At 47.0% G+C, this 7,618-nt stretch overlaps 1 non-coding gene across 1 annotated transcript; it reads right to left on the bottom strand.

The window, feature by feature from the left end:
- Positions 1–4,944: 4,944 nt before the first annotated feature.
- On the bottom strand, positions 4,945–5,051 carry LOC138393520 (U6 spliceosomal RNA). The gene has a single exon (XR_011235200.1). It is a non-coding gene; the product is annotated as a U6 spliceosomal RNA (small nuclear RNA).
- Positions 5,052–7,618: the final 2,567 nt, after the last annotated feature.

Here is a 7,618-nt window from a genome sequence, read left to right as displayed (position 1 = left end):
ATAATAAGAAATACATCATGCATTGCTTAATGATGGGCATAGAGTCTGAGAAATGCAGCATTAGGCGATTTTATTGTTGTGCAAACATGATAGAGCTACTTACACAAACCCAGATGGTATGAACCACTGCACACCTAGGCCGTGCGTTACCGCCTGCTGCTCCAACGTGACCAGCTTGTACAGCACGTTACTGTACAGATACTCTAGGCCACTGTAACACAATGGTAAGTATCTGTGTTTCAAAACATATCTAAACAAGGAAAGGGTACAGTAAAAATACAGTATAAAAGATGAAAACCCGTTCACCTGTGTAGAGCACGTACCACCAAGGGAGCTTGCAGGACTGGAAGTTGCTCTGGGTGAGTCAGTGCGTGAGGGCGAGTGACTGTGAAGGTGTGGGACATGGCCATACACTACTGTGGACTTTGTAAACACTGTGAACTTAGGCGACACTAAATTTATAACAAAATAAAGTGATTGCACTATAACATGATGAGGGCTACCGTGTTACCAGGCAATAGAAGTTTTTCAGCTCCATTGTAATCTTCTGGGACGACTGTCATCTAGGCAGGCTGGCGCTGCCAGAAACATCGTCATGTGGAACAGGGCTGTGTACATGCTGGTCTCTGCCTTCAGTCCCTGGCACAGAGATCCTAAAACCCTTCTAATTTCCTGAGAGATAGGGATGCCAGGAGGCGACTGGTCAGGCAACACTTGATGGGCCCTAGACAGCCTCCGGATGGGGGCTGGTGGCCAGGAAAACCAGCTATGTGACAGAGGGTAGGAACTTTCAGCCCCACCCTCCAACCTCAGGGGAGGGGAGAGGGGCTCAAGGTTGAGTTGATCATCAGTGGCCAATGATTTAATCAAGATACCTACTTAATGAAGCCTCCAAAAAACTCCCCTAAGGAGTTCAGGGAGCTTCCAGATAGCCGGACACGAGGAGGTTTCCGGATGGTGGCATGCCAAGAGAGGGTGGGGAAGCTCTGTGCCCCTTCCCACATGCCTTTCCCTGTGCATCTCTTCCATCTGATCATTCATCTGTAGCCTGCGTAATATCCTTTGTAATAAACCGGTGAATATAACTAAGTGATTCCCTGAGTTCTGTGAGCTGCTCTAGCAAATTAATCAAACCCTGTCTCGGGAACTCAGAATTAGAGCCAGCCAGTCAGAAATGACATGCAAAGGAAGTTGGGGCTTGCGACTGGCATCAGAAGTTGGGGAGGTCTTGTGGGACTGAGCCCTCAACCTGTGGGATCAGACGCTGTCTCCAGGTCGATAGTGCCAGAGTCGAATTGAATTAGAGGACACTCAGCTGGTGTCCACTGGAGAATCTGCAGAATTGCTTGCTTGCTTAGTGGGGAGAAATACCCACACATTGGTCACCAGAGGTCACAAAAGTATTCAGTGCTGTGAGAGGAGGATGGTAGGGGAAATTGAGATTGTTTTTCCTTTATCTCCCAGGCACTGACAGGAATTTATTCTTCCATTAGAGCACAGCACGCTCTATCTATCCTCTATCTATTGCTACATTCAACCCAAGACTCACGCTAATTTTTGACATTTTTTTTCATTTCAAAACTGAAAAGATTCTCAAAAGAAAATGTCACTCCAGCAAAAACTCTTAAAGCTTTCCAAAACAATTGCAGTTCACCACGCACTTCCTACTTCTGTCACCAGGGCAGTGAATTAGTGGTGTGATCACGCGTTTGACGTTCATAAAGGCTGGGATCAAGTCCGTCATTCATTCATTAACAGTTGTCTATGAGAGCCCACGTGTGCTGGACGCGGTTCCAATGTGGAGACACAAGAATAAAGGAAACGAGGGATTCCACAGTGAACCGTCTCTGTTGTTCCGTGTCCCCGTGCCTGGGAATCCCAGCACAGCAGCAGGTTCTCAGTGGATTTTCACATAACAGACGAACACCCTTCCCGCCTGTTCTCCCCGCCCCAAATCGTTCCTTAATGAGAAGTTTCGGTCCCCACCAGCCCCCCAGGGCAAGCCCGCTTTCTTTAGCAAGTGCCCTCATGCTGGTGACTCTACTCACAGCCCTGCGCAGCTGGCCTGAGGTCAGCACCATTCTGTCTGCCACTCTAAGAACAGCCCAAGGACAGCGACAGAAAAAGGAGACACGATCCATGCCCATCCCAGCAGAAAGAAGGAGGGGGGACGAGCAGCGAGGGCTGAGCCATTTTTCTTGGACAGCCGTGTAGCCGCTGGCCGTGTCTTGGGCTCCGGCAGGGAGCCTGGCTGCCACCCTGACCACTGCTCTGTGCAGCGTGACTCAGCAGGACTGTGACATGTCAGTGGGGAGGGTGAGTCATCAACAAAGCTGCTGTACGGAGTCCCACAGGCTCAGCCTGAGAAGCTGGTGCCGGTATGTTTATTCACCCTGGCAAACAAAAGGGCATGATCTCTGCTGGGTTCCTCTTCCCTGGTCCTGGGCCTCTGGGCCTGTCCTTGTATAGAGGCGGTGGGAGGAACCTGAGCCTTAGTAAGGGAAAGATGTATGTCCCACTCTGGGAGCTGCCCTGTCTGAACAGACGAGGAATTGTGGGAGTCTCTCCAATTCTCCAAACCTTGGTTTTCTTATTTGGAAATGGGTATAGTAATGTCTGCCCCCAAGAAGTTGTTGAAAGGTTATTTGTACAGCATCTGGCACTTAATAAACGATGAGTGTTATTTCCCAGGCTTCCCAATTGGGATCCAACCCAATTTTATACTCATGATAACTGTATATCACAAACCACAACCTTAATTTTAATCTTGTCTCTGCCTGTACGTCATGTCATGGCTGAGGGAACAGAGGGATAACCCATTCCAGCCTCCAGCCACCACCCCCCACACTCGCCTTCCTCGGGAGGAGGAGGGCGTGGCACGCTGGTGTCGGTTCGCTCCACCCGGTGTCTGAGCACAGCCACCCCCTCTGTGACCTGGGGTTTCCCGCCTTCCTCACTTCTCACCCTTTCTACTCCAACACTTTCCACCTTCCTCACTCTTCTCTAAAACTTGTGGAAAATCAGTAAGAAAAAATCAAACAACCCTATCAAAAAGTGGGCAAAGGACATGAATAGAAATTTTTCAAAAGAAGATATAAGAATGGCTAACAAACATATGAAAAAATGCTCAGCATCTCTAATCATCAGGGAAATGCAAATCAAAACCACAATGAGATATCACTTAACTCCAGTGAGAATGGCCTTTATCAAAAAGTCCCACAACAATAAATGTTGGCGTGGATGTAGAGAGACAGGAACACTCATACACTGCTGGTGGGACTGCAAACTAGTGCAACCTCTGTGGAAAGCAATATGGAGATACCTTAAACAGATACAAGTAGACCTACCATTTGATCCAGCAATCCCATTATTGGGCATCTACCCAAAAGAACAGAAGACATTCTATAAAAAAGACATCTGCACCCGAATGTTTATAGCAGCACAATTCACAATTGCAAAGATGTGGAAACAACCCAAATGCCCATCAATACATGAGTGGATTAGTAAAATGTGGTATATGTATACCATGGAGTATTACTCAGCTATAAGAAATAACGGTGATATAGAATCTCTTTTGTTCTCCTGGAAAGAGTTGGAACCCATTCTACTAAGTGAAGTATCCCAAGAATGGAAAAATAAGCACCACATGTACTCACCAGCAAATTGGTTTCCCTGATCATCACCTAAGTGCACATTTGGGAATAACACCAATTGGGTATCGGACAGATGTGTGGGGTGGGGGAGGGGATGGGTGTATACATACATAATGAGTGCGATGCACACTCTCTGGGGAATGGACACGCTTGAAGCTCTGACTCTGGGGGGGGGGTGCACCATGGGCAATATACACATAGCCTAAACTTTTGTACCCCCATAAAAAAAACTTGTGAATTTCCTCTCCTGCCCTTAGAAGTTTCTCTGACTCTTCTTGCATACTCCTCTTGGGTACTTCTTTATAGACTTAGAGGAATAGATTCCCCATGCTCACAGACTGAAGCCTTCCATCTTCCCTCCTGTGTTTTGCCCATTAGCTCTCTTGCCTACCTCCCATCTCTTCCATCAGCTCCGCTATAAAACCTTACATGGACCTTGCTGGCCTTCCAGGTCCTCTTGCTCTCCCTCAGGACGCTGGCACTGCCACCCTTCCCAAGGTGTAGGCCACAGCCACCATGCCAAGGATCGCTGGGACTGCTCATTAGAATGCAGATTTTCAGCCTTTGTTCCCATCTGCTCAAATGAATGAGGGCCTGGGAATCTGGGTTACATTTGAAAAACTCTCTCCTTTTAAAACATATTTTCTGTATAAATTTTAAAATTACACAAGTGGCACAGCACTACAACATAAGCCCGTATAAGTTGTCACAAATCTCTCACCTGCAGTCTCTATCCTCTTCTCTCCAAGTAGCCAAGGTCAAACAGACTTACGTCTATCCATCGCTCCTCAGACAAACACATAAGCAAATATGTAGACAAAATCACACAGTGGATTTTTAGAGAAATGGAATCATGCTGTATACATTACTCTACCAATTGCTCTCCTCTTGTATCACTATGGCATGGCCAGCTCCCTGGGTCGATAGATGTGCTATTGCGCTACCTTGTTCCCTTTAATAGTCATACACCGTTTCGTGTATAGACGGGCACAGCTAACAAAACCCTCCCTCCAGTTATGGGCATTGGGATTGTTTCTAATGTGTGTCTGCTTGTTTGTTTGATATCATAAACCACACTGTAGTTAGCATCCTTGTGTATGTGTTTTTATTTTTGTAGAATAGAGTCATAAAATAGGATAGTTCTGTAAAAGGATATATGTAATTTTAAAACAGATATTGGTGCATTGCTTTCCTAAATTGAGACAATTCCCACTTTCCCTAGCAATGTCCACCACCGCTTATTTCTTGCCTTCATGAAAGCATTAGGTATTTTATTCTTTTTTTTTTTTTAAAAAATATGGAACGCTTCACGAATTTGTGTGTCTTCCTTGCTCAGGGGCCATGCTAATCTTCTCTGTATCGTTCCAATTTTAATATATGTGCTGCCGAAGCGAGCACGGTATTTTATTCTTTCCTCTCTTTTTAAAATGTTTGTCAATTACATACTAAGGGACAGCGTCATGTATCTTTTTATTTTACATTTTTCTCACTGTCAGTGAAGTTGAGCATCTTTTCCTATGTTTACTGACCTTTTAGATTTCTTCTGTGGGAAGCCTATTTATATCTTTTCACCATTTTCGTATTGAGTTTGTCTTTTTCTTGTGAATTTGTAAAAATTCTTTAAATATTGTGAACATCAATCGTTTTTCCATTCTAAGTGTTGAAAATATTTTCCCAGTAGACTTATTTCTATTATCTTAGGTAATGTACTTTTTTCTTTTTGCCATATGAAAACTTGTCATTTTTATTTAGTCAAATATGTCTGGTCTTTGGTTGGTGGCCTCCAGGTCTCCCATCTGGCACAGGCAGAGCTCCCAGACTGGGCACTTATACAGAAATTCTCTTCGGTTAAAAATACTTTTATTACTTGTAGTTTATTTTTAATATTTAAGTCTTGAATCGTTTGGGACTTATTTCTGTGTATAGCATGAGATGTAAGTTTAGTTACTTTTTCTTTCAGATGAAGAGCTAATTATATCAGCACCATTTATTATTAAAACAATTCTTTTCTTCCTTAATGGAGACATCACTTCGGGTGTATGTTAAGTCCTTGATGTCTCTTGAATCTACTTCTGGGCTCCAGTCTCTCTTACCCATGAGTGGGACCATCTCTGTGCCAGCGGCAGGCTTTGCTAAATTACAGCAGCTGTATGGCCGTTTTATTACGTGGCAAACAAGGAGAGAATCCGCATCTGTTATAGGCCACTGTGGTGAGTGTCATTGACAAAAGTGTGATTTGGGGCACTGTGGGTTAATTTCTGCACTGGGAGCTGCGGTTTCTTTATCTGGAAAATTCAAGGCAAAAACTCTGGCTTCCTTCCAGCGGCTGCAGGATGCCACGGGCGCGTCCCTTTCCGTCTCCTGCGTGGGTAGCACACTCGCAGGGCTCACCTTGGCGCAGCCCCCCGTGCCCGGAGCTGCTCCCCAGGTGGGCTGACCAGGAGCCTCCGTCCCTGTGTGGGCTCCTCCTCACCTCCCCCGCCTGCGGCTCCTCTGCATCTTTAGTGATCACCTCTAAGCGGATGACGCCACATCATCCCCAAAGCCACTTCTCTCAGAAGTCCATTCCTTTTTTTTTTTCTACTATTATTTTAGTTTGTAGAGGTTTTTTGTTTGTTTGTTTGTTTGTTTTCCTTTAGTTATTTATGCTCTTCCTTCTTCCAAGCAGGATTTGAAGCGGCTCCTATTCGGCTCCCAGCTGCCTGCGGGGCAGCCCTGCTGGAGCGTCCTGCAGTCCAGGCTCGCCTCACGCAGAGCCCGCACGTTCCCACGCAGGCACTGGCCTCGTCTGCCGCCACCCAGCCTGGGGCAAGCAGCCTGCTGGTCACTCCGACTGCATGCCTCACACGGCTCACAGCCGGCCAGGTGTCATCATCCCCCTGTGGGTCTCCCTCCGCAGCGTCTCTCAGTGACACGTCGCTCTAAGCCTGCTGTCCTGCCTTCAGCTGGGGCCCTCAGCAGCCACGTCTGGCTGGGGACCTCTGCCACAGCCCGCCCTTCCACGCTGGGGACCTCTGCCACAGCCCGCCCTTCCACGCCTCCTTGCCTGCGACCTATGGCTGCTTTTGTGGCCAATCTAATCACACCACATCCCTGAGCAGTAACACCCTGTCGGGGTCTGCTCCCTGTCAACACCACCCAGACTTCCTAGAATGGTGCGGGAAGCTCCCAGGCTCTGTCCATTTGACTTCTTTTTTTTTTTTTTTTTTTGGTTTGTTTTCTACTTGTGACACTATTTTGTTCAAATGTCTTTTAAAGTGATCAGGAAAGGAAAGTCTTTGGGAGGAAATTTATAAACCTGGTGGGAAAACGCTAAGGGGAACCACATCATCCTTTCCAGGGGGGCTGCTACACTAATGGGCACTGTCACTTCCAAAGAAGTGGAGGCCTGGGGCAGGGAGTCATGGTCCCCTTGCTCAGAGCTGCTCCCAGCCCGGCCTGGAGAAGAGGAAAGCTTGCCTGGAGCAAGAGCTCTTCTCTTTCCTGCTGAGAAGGTGCCGGTACAAAGGGCTCTTTTGTTTGGAAGATTGGAACAGGCAGGAAGGTAATTAACGGGGGCTCAGAGCAAGGGAGAGGCACGTGCACTAAAGCCCCACAGGTATCAAAGCATACCAGGTAACAGGTGACATTAACAGGGCACGTTCCTATTAATAACACTACGATCTATTAATAGTGGCAGCCCCTAAGTTTATTGTCACCCACATTCTGTGCTAGACACGCAAAGAGCATTTGCTCATTTAATTGTCACCACAGGCCAAGCAGGTGGGACCAGCGAGGCTTCCATTCAGCAGCCAGGGAAGTTGCTGTGGTGTGAATAGCTCACCCTGGGCTGAGCCAAGCCAGCGCTGCGTCCCTGATCTGAGACTGCCTGTCTGCAAAGCTGGGAAGACGTGCTTCAGCCCATATGGTGACAAAGCCCACGTGCAGAAGAGAATCTTTTTTCCAATCTGTGAGATTGCGCCCAG

The sequence above is a fragment of the Eulemur rufifrons genome, chromosome 11, assembly GCF_041146395.1.
Source record: "Eulemur rufifrons isolate Redbay chromosome 11, OSU_ERuf_1, whole genome shotgun sequence".
Classification (NCBI taxonomy): domain Eukaryota; kingdom Metazoa; phylum Chordata; class Mammalia; order Primates; family Lemuridae; genus Eulemur; species Eulemur rufifrons.
This window is presented reverse-complemented; position numbering and strand designations above follow the sequence as displayed.